The sequence below is a fragment of the Schistocerca nitens genome, chromosome 3 (genome assembly GCF_023898315.1).
Source record: "Schistocerca nitens isolate TAMUIC-IGC-003100 chromosome 3, iqSchNite1.1, whole genome shotgun sequence".
In the NCBI taxonomy this organism is placed as follows: domain Eukaryota; kingdom Metazoa; phylum Arthropoda; class Insecta; order Orthoptera; family Acrididae; genus Schistocerca; species Schistocerca nitens.
This window is the reverse complement of record NC_064616.1, coordinates 214,006,489-214,017,803: the sequence shown is the minus strand read 5'-3', so window position 1 is coordinate 214,017,803 and position 11,315 is coordinate 214,006,489. Positions and strand designations below refer to the sequence as shown.

Here is an 11,315-nt window from a genome sequence, read left to right as displayed (position 1 = left end):
ACATTCTTTTCAAGGAACACTATTGCGAAAATTTAGAGAATCGGCATTTGAAACTGACTGCCGAACGATTCAACTGCCGCAACATACATTGCGCTTAAGGGCCACGAAGATAAAAAATTAGGGCCCATACGGAGGCATATAAGCACTCCATTTTCAGGCCACGAGTGGCCTACCGGGACCATCCGACCGCCGTGTCATCCTCACAGGAAGATGCGGATAGGAGGGACGTGGGGACATCACACCGCTCTCCCGATCGTTATGATGGTACTCTTGACCGAAGCCGCTACTATTCGGTCGAGTAGCTCCTCAATTGGCATCACGAGGCTGAGTGCACCCCGAAAAACGGCAACAGCGCATGGCGGCCTGGATGGTCACCCATCCAAGTGCCGACCACGCCCGACAGCGCTTAACTTCGGTGATCTCACGGGAACCGGTGTATCCACTGCGGCAAGGCCGTTGCCTACGGAGGCATATAGACAGTCGTTTCTCCCTTGCTCTATTTTCGAGTGGGATAGGAAAGGAAATGACTAGTATTGGTACAGGGTATCCTCCACCATACACCGTACATTGGCTTGCGGAGTATCTATGTAGATGCAGATGTAACAGTCTTAGTTTTCACTACTCCTGCACAACATCTTACCACACTGGAGATCCTGCTGCCTGAAATTGTAGACTAGTACAAGAGAGAAATGTTGTAAGGGAGTGGGTGGAGAGAAAGCAACCTCGGGTTGTTGCTGCCACTACAGATCTCCTGATGTTCGCCGAATCTATCTCCAGCACGAGTGTCACCCCACTACATCCTTCGTAATTGTCAGTCTTAAACTAATTTGGAACACAGTGCAGGTCCTTTGATTGTCTACCTGAAGAGAGGCACGGGTGTGACAGGATCTGAGAAGAGACTTGACGTGGCTGGTGGCGGTGAACGGCAGCGAGTGGCGGACTCGTCTTGGGGGCTGCTACGTGCCGCTGGACACACTGCTGCTGGTGGCCGAGGTGTCGCCTGGCGGACAGCTGGTCGAGATCACAGAGGTCTTCAACCCGGGCCGCCACCAACCCACGGAGTTCTCCCTCTTCGGCCGCTGGACACCCACCGCCGGGCTCTACACGGCCCACAACGACGTCACAGCGCTCTACCTCCGCAGGAGGTCACTCAGGGGTGCTACGCTCACCGCCATCACCTACCACGTAAGCCGTCACTCACGTTCTCTTTCTCGCCTCATTCGCATGGCTTTTTCCATTGCTCGTACCACAAAGTGATAAACCTCAGTACTAACGCATTGCCAATACTTATTACATAAGTTTACGCTTCCGCTGCTCAACACTTTGGCTCTCATTTTGTTTCCTGCATCGTCTTGTATGGGTTTTCTATCACAAGCAGTTCGAAGCGATAAACCTTAATCTTTTCCTACCTCACAGTCTGCACCTATTACCGAAGACACGCTTCTGCTTCTCAACATTTGGGCTAGTGCCGGCCGGAGTGGCCGAGCGGTTCTAGGCGCTACAGTCTGGAACGCGCGACCGCTACTGTCGCAGGTTCGAATCCTGCCTCGGGCATGGATGTGTGTGTTGTCCTTAGGTCAGTTAAGTTTAAGTAGTTCTAAGTTCTACGGGACTGATGACCTCCGAAGTTAAGTGCCATAGTGCTCAGAGCCATTTTTGAACTTGGACTAGCATTCTGTTTGTCGCACCATCTAGTATGGTTTCTATTACTTGCATATCGAGGTGATAAACTTTAGTCTTTTCCCAGGTATATGATCAGCAATGCAGTGGCTATTGTTCGGCCAGTTCATTATTTCTAATAGCATGTGTTTTATTGTCGCATACACATTTAACAAACAAATGAACTTTTAATTAATGGAAGGAAGATTTTTCTAATAAATGTAAACGATGGATATAATATATAAAGTAACTTGTATTGTATTGTATGTTAACCGGGGGCCTAGAAACGACGGAGAGGCTCCATCCCCGCCTCAGCCGCAGTGGTCCACAACCCCATGGCGGCGACTGCAGTCCACTGCACCCCTCCGCCGCCCCACACCGAACCCAGGGTTATTGTGTGGTTCGGCCCCCGTTGCCCCCCCCCCCCCAGGGAACGTCTCACCCCAGACGATTGTTAACCCTATGTTTGCGTGGTAGAGTAATGGTGGTGTACGCGTACGTGGAGAACTTGTTTGCGCAGCAATCGCCGACAGTGTAGCTGAGGTGGAATAAGGGGAACCAGCCCGCATTTGCCGTGGTAGATGGAAAACCGCCTAAAAACCATCCACACACTGGCCGGCTCACCGGACCTCGACACAAGTCCGCCTGGCGGATTCGTGCAGGGGACCAGGCGATCCTTCCCACTCCGGAAAGCTGTGCGTTAGGCCGCACGGCCAACCGGGCGGGCCTAAAGTAACTTAATAACGCAGTCATTTCACAAATAATATTTCACAGCTTAACCGTGTACTGTCTTAAATATTGGTTTGGTTTTTTCATAAGTTTTTTCATAAGTTTAATAAACGCAACAGATACATAGACCAGAGGCTTTAGTTATCAATAATCTATTCTTCTTCACTATTTACAACAATCAGTCAACGCTGGGGTAACTTTTAGGTTCCGCGACTGTAGAAACCACGTGGTTTTGCGCCGATGAACCCGTAGAGTCATGCTCGGAGCACATTTTCATCCGTAAAGGAAGTTCTTTGAAGTTTCTTCGATAGAGAGAGGAGTAGGTGATAATCTGAGGGCGTAAGAGGTGAATAAGGTGGGTGCGGAATGACTTCCCAGCTCAACTCTTGTATACTTTCTTTTGTCAGTCTAAGAGAATGCGGAAGGTCGTTGTTGAGGAGTAGGATCACTTCACGCAGTCTTCCTGGCCGTTGTTCCCGGACTGCGTCTGCAAGACGTCTCAGTTCTTGACAATCAGCAGTGATGGTTACACCTCGGGGAAGCAATTCGTAGTATACTATGCCGTCGCTGTTCCGCCAGATGCAAAACATTATATTTTTTCTAACGGCGCAGGTCTTTGTTCTGGGAGTTGCTGCTTTGTTTGGGGTCAATCATTCCTTTCTTTTCCTTGCGTTAGCATAAAGATACCATATCCCATCAGTAGTAACGATACAGGATAGGAATAGTTGGTGTTTTTCACAAACCAATCGATGACGAACAAGCACAGACGCACATATGGCCTCCCGCTGACTTTTGTCATTTTGGCTTATAGTATGCGGTACCCATGCTCTTGATTTCCGAACCTTTCTCACTGCATGCAAATGTCGCACGATAGTGGAATGATCATACAGTACTGGCCATTAAAATTGCTACACCAAGAAGAAATGCAGATGATAAACGGGTAATCATTGGACAAATATAGTATACTAGAACTGACATGTGATTGCATTTTCATGCAATTTGGGTGCATAGATCCTGAGAAATCAGTACTCAGAACAACCACCTCTGGCCATAATAACGGCCTCGAATCGCCTGGGCATTGAGTCAAACAGAGCTTGGATGGCGTGCACAGGTACAGCTGCCCATGCAGCTCCAACACGATAACACAGTTCATCAAGAGTAGTGACTCGCGTATTGTGACGAGCCAGTTGTTCGGCCACCATTGACCAGACGCTTTCAATTGGTGAGAGATCTGTTCGTGCAGATGGTTGTTGTCTTGCAAACGTCCCCATCTGTTGACTCAGGGATCGAGACGTGGCTGCACGATCCGTTACAGCCATGCGGATAAGATGCCTGTCATCTCGACTGCTAGTGATAGGAGGCCGTTGGGATCCAGCATGGCGTTCCGTATTACCGTCCTGAACCCACCGATTCCGTATTCTGCTAACAGTCATTGGATATCGACCAACGCGAGCAGCAATATCGCGATAGGCTAGAATCCGATCTTTATCAAAGTCTGAAACGTGATGGTACGCATTTCTCCTCCTTACACGAGACATCACAACAACGTTTCACCAGGCAACGTCGGTCAACTACTGTTTGTGTATGAGAAATCGGTTGGAAACTTTCCCCATGTCAGCACGTTGTAGGTGTCGCCACCGGCGCCAACCTTGTGTGAATGCTCTGAAAAGCTAATCGTTTGCATATCACAGCATCGTCTTCCTGTCGGTTAAATTTCGCGTCTGTAACACGTCATCCTCGTGGTGTAGCAATTTTAATGGCCAGTAGTGTACTTCATCACATTTGCCAATTCGCGAGTACAGTGACGTGAATCATTGTGGATTAATGCTTTTAAACGCTCTTCATCAAATCCCAAAGGTCTTGCTGAGCATGAGGAGTTACTAATATCAAACCTATCCTGCTTTAACGAGAAAACCATTTTCTTGTCATGCTCTGTCGAATGGCATTATCCCCATACACGGCGCAAATACTGCTGACTGCCTCAGCTGCTGTCACCCTTCTATTAAACGCAAACAGAAGATTGTGTCGGGAATGTTCAGATTTCTACACTTGGTACTCCAATTTCTAGCGTCCACAAGTCAACACAGTCTCCAAATGACAAAATGACGATATGAAAACTCGAATAGGAACTACAGTTAAAAAATTGAAACCGATAAATAAAGCCGTAGCAACTGGAATATCAACACCCAAACACAAAAACGGTACGAACTTACGCGCAAACCTAATTTTAGGTAGCAACACAATTCTTGCTGAATACGGGAATAATAATGGAACTCAATAGTTTATGAGGAATCCCTTCTGCTTTATAGCCGCGCTGTAGTATGTCAGCAGTACTTTTAGCGGTACACGCAGGCACACTTTTATCTCATTTTCCTTCTTTTTTCGTCAGTGTTTACCTCGTCTAATACGGTCTTCACTGTACTCAAGTTTCGACGAACTTATTTTATTAGTTTTGCTGCCGGATGCCCTTCCTGTCACCGCACTTGTCAGTTATTTAAGGAAGGGAAGTGGTGCGAGCCACCCGTCTGTGAAGTATGCAAACTTCGTTCTGTGCGTGATCGTGTTTTAACTGTTTGTGATTCATATTTTCTGAGTCGGAAAGCATTTGCATAAAAGAGCTCGAGAAACCGTCCTAAAAACCACTGTGAGGCTGGCTGGTGCACAAACAAAATCCGTTGCGCGGATTCGAACGGGATTTGTCTCATTTTTGTGTCTCGTAAGTTAGTGCGCAGCACGTTACGCTTCAGCGACAGGTAACCGGTGTTCATTCTTTCTTCGCGTTATTTTTAAGCTCTTTCAAGCTTCCTATCGAGTTCGTCCCACAAATTCCCTGTTTGGTTAAGCTCTGGCAACTGAGATGGTGCCTGAAGAACTTTGGAATAGTTATACAGAAGCTACAGGGCAGTATGTTGTACAAATTTGAATGTAGCCCACCTCCCCAACTTTTCTACATGCCTGGGCGTATTTTGCTTCAGTGTTTTAACACATCCCCCTTTGTTTAACGTGCATAATCTCTTCCAGACCAGATAACGAAATAACGCCCGACAGGTAAACACTCAACAAACTTGAAGGGGGTAAAACATAATAAGTAAAAATTACGATGCGATACCACACTGTAGTTGCAATCGAAGGGATCATGAAACCTAAGGACTATGACTGAAATTGCGGATCACATGCATCCCTTCATTCTCGATCCCTTCCCCGATGGTGATGACATCTTTCAACAGGAAAACTGTTCTTATCACAAGGCCAGATTCGTGGTACAGTGATCTGAGGAGCTTTATGGTGAATTCATATTGATGCCAATAAATTCACTTGATCCGAATCCAATGGAAAAGATATAAAATGCTATCGGGCACCAGCTCTACACGCACACTCCACCAGCCGCTAATTTATGGAAATTGTGGGACCTGTACTTAGACACTCGGTTCCACTTTCCTCTAGAAACCTAAACTTGTCGAATCCATGCTAAGCAGAATCGCTGCTATGAAGTATTCCATTGACGAACCAGCAAGGTATTAAGCAGGAGATCGTAAGGCTTTGGCTCAGCGCTGCAGCTTTTATTCTGTGCATCTACCCCATGTTGAAACTATTACAAAGTTGCAAATCCATAGCTTCCACACATCTTCATCAGTGTCCCATGGATCAGTTTTGTCTTCCACCCTCTATTTCCTCTCCGCAGCTCATACGCCAAAGGTACATGCTCTCATCCACCTGACCAATATGCCGGTGACACTAGATTCTCTGCCCTTCACGTAAAGCTCCAGACTTCCCCAAAGTCGTGCCAGATTAATCATAATTAATTCAACTAGTGCTGGGGCACACCTCTCATCCGTTTTGCCGATTTCCAACTCACAGTCCATCAAGATTGCAGCCATCTTCCTAATACTCTGAAATATCTTGGATTAACTATGCTTGCAAACCAAGCCGGTGATTCTGTCGAATAACCATGCAAAAGGAAGTCCACAATGGACCAGAATTACTAAAGCTACTACAGCAATGGAAATCAGTATTAAGGCAGGGTTCTTACGACTGCAATAGTTTTTAGTATACTGTATCGAATGTATTAGGACAGCGGCCGGCCGCGGTGGTCTCGCGGTTCTAGGCGCGCAGTCCGGAACCGTGCGACTGCTACGGTCGCAGGTTCGAATCCTGCCTCGGGCATGGCTGTGTGTGATGTCCTTAGGTTAGTTAGGTTTAAGTAGTTCTAAGTTCTAGGGGACTGATGACCACAGCAGTTGAGTCCCATAGTGCTCAGAGCCATTTGAACCATATTAGGACAGCAGTAGATACACATAAGACATAAACAATCATGATGAGTAACAAAATAAGGCGTTTACATTTCCTGTGTAGAAATTGGTATAAAGGCAATCGCTGCTCTATTGTTTTATTGCATTGTTAATACTTTGACCAACCTCCGTTCTTCCTAATTACCTCAAAAATTCTCTGTGCCATTGATTTTGTTAGTGTTTGTAGTTCATGCAGTGAAAGTGTCCCCCACTCTTGTCGTATCGCACTTTCAAGCTCACATACGGACTCAGATCGCCTTCCCAAAGGTTTCCCACGGGGTATACGGGGTGTCCCACCTATCTTGTCCACCCAAAATATCTCTGGAACAATAACAGCTATTGGAAAACGACTTTCACCGGTATCAATGTAGGGCTGGGGCCCATGAATGTACATATTTGGAAACATTCTAAAACGAAAGCATGTGTGTTTTTTAACACAAACTTATGTTTTTTTTTTAAATGGACCTCCTATATTTTTTCTTCAGCAATCCATAGCATGACAAAGCACATACACAATGGCGTTGATTGCATCGCAATATTCCCATTACATCCCGAGATATTGAGACGCGAAGTTGACGCTTGAAACACCCGACATGCGCTGCTAGCGCACGTCTTGAGGCTCAGGCGTGAACCCCATGCTGCCCGTAATCGCGATGTGATTGACATGCGTAATCACACTTCCATACTTATCAAAAGGTCCGAAACGAATAATACGGTCTGCTGCCATCCTGCATTAACGTCTTACATTCCAGCAGGTATTTATCCCATAGGCTAGGGGTGATGCGGTTCTGTAACATATCTGTGTACCGCAACGTTAGTCACAAAGTTAACTTCGCTTATCGTTAATCCGCTAAAAAGGTAATGCCGTTCAACGTTAAAACTTTACTTTACTGTAGATCTAGCGCAAGTGACAGTTAATCATTCACTCGTAATGTTGATGGTTTTAGTGAAACGAGCAAGTGACTAAAAGTTTTACCGTTGTTTAGGTAAAAATGTTTTGATTTGGGAAGTTCAGGTAGGACATAGAAGATGAATGTAAACATGTTTAACCAATTAGTTTTATTATCACATAATTATCAATGTTATGTTTATCTAATCCGTTAAATGACAAATTGTTGCAAACAAATGTTTCTTAACATCACTGGGTAAAATGGCCCTTTGTAGAAACTTCCACTGTGATACCAGCACTACATACTAAACATAGCGTTCACATCTCATGCTCAAAGTGATGCCCATTGGCTTGCATACATAGGGTCACTCTGCGGATGAAGGATGCCCTACTTCGTGCTACTGTTTCCTCTCTGATGGCTGTACAAGCATCAATAATGCGTTGCTTCATGTCCTCTGGTGTTGTTGGTTCATGTTGGTAAGCAGCATCTTTCACTGCTCCCCAAAGAAAATAATACAGCGGTGTAAGGTCCGGAGATCGGGCAGGCCACCTAACTGGGCCATCTCGTCAATCCACCTACCAGGGAACTTACGGTTCAGAAGTCGTCGTGCTCGTAAGGCGTTATGTGCAGGGCATCCGTCATGCTGATACCACATGACCATTCTCCGGTTCAGAGGTGCGGTGTCCAAGAGAACAGGAAGATTGTGTCGTATAAATCTGGAGTATTGTCTGCCATTTTGGATGCCATTTATAAAGAAAGGTCCGATAATGGTATCTCCAATAATCCCACACCAAACATTAACTTTCCACGGACGTTGATGCTCTACCTGACGGAGCCATTTTGGATTGTCTGCGGACCAATAATGCATATTCCTCATATTGACAATTCCTTTGTTAGAGAATGATGCCTCGTCGGTAAAGAGAACATCTGCAAAAAAATTTGGATTAATCAGAAGTTTTTGCTGAGCCCACCGACAAAATGTTACCCTATTGCGGAAGTTCAAAAAAATGGTTCAAATGGCTCTGAGCACTATGGGACCTAACATCTGTGGTCATCAGTCCCCTAGAACTTAGAACTACTTAAACCTAACTAACCTAAGGACATCACACACATCCACGCCGGAGGCAGGATTCGAACCTGCGACCGTAGCAGTCTTGCGGAAGTCATTTCCATGGAGATCCTGGTGTAAATGAACATGGTAAGGATGAAATTTATGACGTTTAAGAATACGCTGTGCACTTGATTTCGACACACCAACTTCACGTTCAATTTGACGTGTGCTGATTTGAGGAGTCACAGCTATGGTAGCGAGCACAGCAACTTCAGCACGTTCATCTGTGCGTGTTCTAGGACGATGTCGAGGTCTTGGATTTAAGCTTCCCGTTTCACGTAGACGAGATGTGAGACGACCAAACATCCGGCGCGAAGGCGATGGCTTGTCAGGGAATCGTCTTCTGTACAGTCGTTCTGCCTGAACAGCATTTCGTCCACCTACAACGGGGTACAGTTTATACCGAATCGTTAGTGTCTAGTTTTATACTGCACTACTGACATCAAATACGATACCATTTTATTCTGTTTGTCAGTATACTGGATCTCATACTATTTCATATACAGGATATTTCAAAAAGGACTTTACAACTTTAAAATTCCATATAAATTTATTGAAAGGATATATAGAGCTGGGTTTAGTGTTACTTTGTTGGGAAACACATCAATTTTTTTACCTTAAACTAAAGACATTGTACGTGGCATCGGTTGGTTATCCTGCACACATTCCATCGGAAATCAATTTCTTCCCAAACTCGCTGTAGCTTTGCAGGTGTAACTTGCTCAGTGGCAGTGTAAATTCTTGCTCTAAGTTCAGGTAGAGAAGTCGGCAGAGAAGGTACAAGGGGGACGTGGGGGGGGGGGGGGCATGCAATTGGCGCATCACGGCCAATCCATTGACCGTGAAGGCAGTCACAGAGAAAATCCCGGACGTCAGCGAGGTAGTGGGGTGGTGCACCATCTTGCATGAAGTAAACATTTCGTTCTTGGTCATCCTCATCGATCTGTGGTATCAAAAATTGTTCTAGCATATCCAGGTACACTAACCCGTTGATGGTTCTCTCGCGAGGGCCGTACACTTTGTTCTTGCTCAATACACAAGAAACCTTCAGTTACGGGCTATCACGAACATGTTGCAATGTTTGATGTGGATTTTCACTGCCACATATCCTATAGTTATGTGTATTAACCTTGCCACTTAAGTGAAAAGTCGACTAGTCAGAAAAGATGATTTTGTCCAAGTAATTTTTATCCTCATGTAATGGATTTAACATATCCGTACAGAAGTTCTTGCGAGCATTTTTATCAGTGTCTTTCATTGCTTGTAAAATCATCAATATGTACGGTTTCAAATGCAAACGGTTTCTCAACACACGCCAAACCGTCGTGTGTGGGATTTGTAGTTCGCTAGATGCATGCCGGGTCAATTTCGTAGGGCTGTTGACAAAACGTTGTCTCACTCTCACAACGATGTCATCAGGCGTGCTCGGACGACCTGATGCCGGCCGCGGTGGTCTAGCGGTTCTAGGCGCTCAGTCCGGAACCGCGCGACTGCTACGGTCGCAGGTTCGAATCCTGCCTCGGGCATGGATGTGTGTGGTGTCCATAGGTTAGTTAGGTTTAAGTAGTTCTAAGTTGTAGGGGACTGATGACCACAGATGTTAAGTCCCATAGTGCTCAGAGCTATTTGAACGACCTGATGATTTCACATGTCTTACCGAGCATCCTGTTTGTACAAAACATTTATGCCACTCATAAATTGTGGGCCTACTAGGAAGATCTTTAGTGTACTTCGTACGGAAATTATGCTGAACTATTGTCGCCGACTTAGATTCATCAAACCAAATCACACAGCTAGCATGCTCGACTCCAGTGAAGGCAGCCATCTTTAACGCAACTGCCGCTAGCGCTCCTTACGGTGCGATTCGGCACTAGCGAACTATGCGAGATGAAACAAAATGTATTTCCCTACAGATTGACACTACTATCACCTCTGTAGGTACTATGAATAAATTTATAGGAATTTTCAAAGTTATAAAGTACTTTTCTAAACAGCCTGTACATTGTGCACTACTATTCCAGCCGACACTGTTAATTTGCTTACAAATATCCATGCCTTTATACTGATTTCCACAACTGTATAGGTTCAACATAGAGATTACCTCTACCTACCATCCTCCACATATACAAAATATTTATCTGACTCACCTTACGTTTTCCAACACAGCTCGGTTATCTGTAACCCCAAAAATTTACTCCTCTGTGCCAGTGCTTGAATGCCTAATACTCCACTTCACCTCGGAAATCTTTATTCCTTTCCCTACTCACGTTCTTGACCATTTGATCAAAATGCCTCATTTCTGAAAGCCCTGAAAAATATGAAAATCATGAACTTCTTGACATCTTGAACATGAAAAGAACAAATCCCCACTGCCTACATAGCATTTTCCAATGTTGGGTAGCTGTGTCCATACCAATGTATCCCGCCACCTCCACACTCTCCATATACTGTCGCAAGAAGAGCCTCATATTCGTATTACACTAAACCTCTTACGAGTATGACCACAGCTCTCTGTCCTGCCCCTCTAACGCACCTGCTAATGACCACATAGCTCCCAATCTGCAACAATCATCGAGAAAACAAGACACTGTGAAGAGATATCGATAGGAAAGAATGAAATAAGTAGGACAAGAGAGC

The 11,315-nt window shown here is 45.3% G+C and overlaps 1 pseudogene; it reads right to left on the bottom strand.

Moving 5' to 3' along the window:
- Positions 1 to 343: 343 nt before the first annotated feature.
- Positions 344 to 461, bottom strand: LOC126250088 (5S ribosomal RNA; annotated as a pseudogene).
- Positions 462 to 11,315: the final 10,854 nt, after the last annotated feature.